Below are 897 nucleotides of genomic sequence, written 5' to 3' on the forward strand. Positions count from 1 at the left end.
ACCTACATTCAACAAAAATAGTAATTGCATCTTAACTTGCTCTCTTAAGAGAAGTGGACATTCAGTATTGAAGTCATGATATTTATGTAGGAAATCAAGTTCACTCTTTAGTACTTTAAGCTCAGTATATAGGGGGAAAAACAGGAATCCTGAGACAAAATATTTTGAGAGCCAATGACTCAAAAGGTTAGGAAAAAAATCCAGAAACAAAATCATTTACAGCCAATATTGGTGTCAGCCAACTGCACCCAGGTAAATGTGAAGAGGCCTACAGGATTGTGCACTAGTTATCCTCATTCCCACCACCCCAATCTACACCAAAGCACCAAAAATTTGAATTCTGACTATTACTTATTGAAAAAAAATTAAAAATCACAATGAAAACATTAAAAAAAACTAATAGATCAAGAAAACTCTCTCACCAAGCCCACAATACAGTTTTCAAGATACTTTAGATAAAACTCTAAGCTATTGTATCATTATAAGCACATAATAAGGCACGTAATAAGAAATTAAGTAAATACACAGTCATTCTGATTTAAGTATTAGAGATTATAGTGGTACAAAAAACCCTTGAGGTTTAAATTTCTTTTAAAAGAAGACCTTACCAAAAATAACTTTTTAAAAATTTGTCAAACCATGATAGACCTGAATATTTTCCTTAAGACTGTAAACATTTTTTAAAAAGAAATGTAAAAAACTATTTGAAGTCAGGACTATTTTCTCCTTTCAATTTCTCCAAAGTCATATTACACAACATCATGTTATAGTAAAAATGAAAAAATATGAACGTGATGTTCCATGATTTAATTCCAAGCTACAAGTGGCAGATACCACATCTCAAAAGGATCTTGTTTGTCAATTAATTTAATTTACTTTGATTTTATTAAGGGAAAG

Source organism: Alligator sinensis, unplaced genomic scaffold, assembly GCF_000455745.1.
Source record: "Alligator sinensis unplaced genomic scaffold, ASM45574v1 scaffold371_1, whole genome shotgun sequence".
In the NCBI taxonomy this organism is placed as follows: domain Eukaryota; kingdom Metazoa; phylum Chordata; order Crocodylia; family Alligatoridae; genus Alligator; species Alligator sinensis.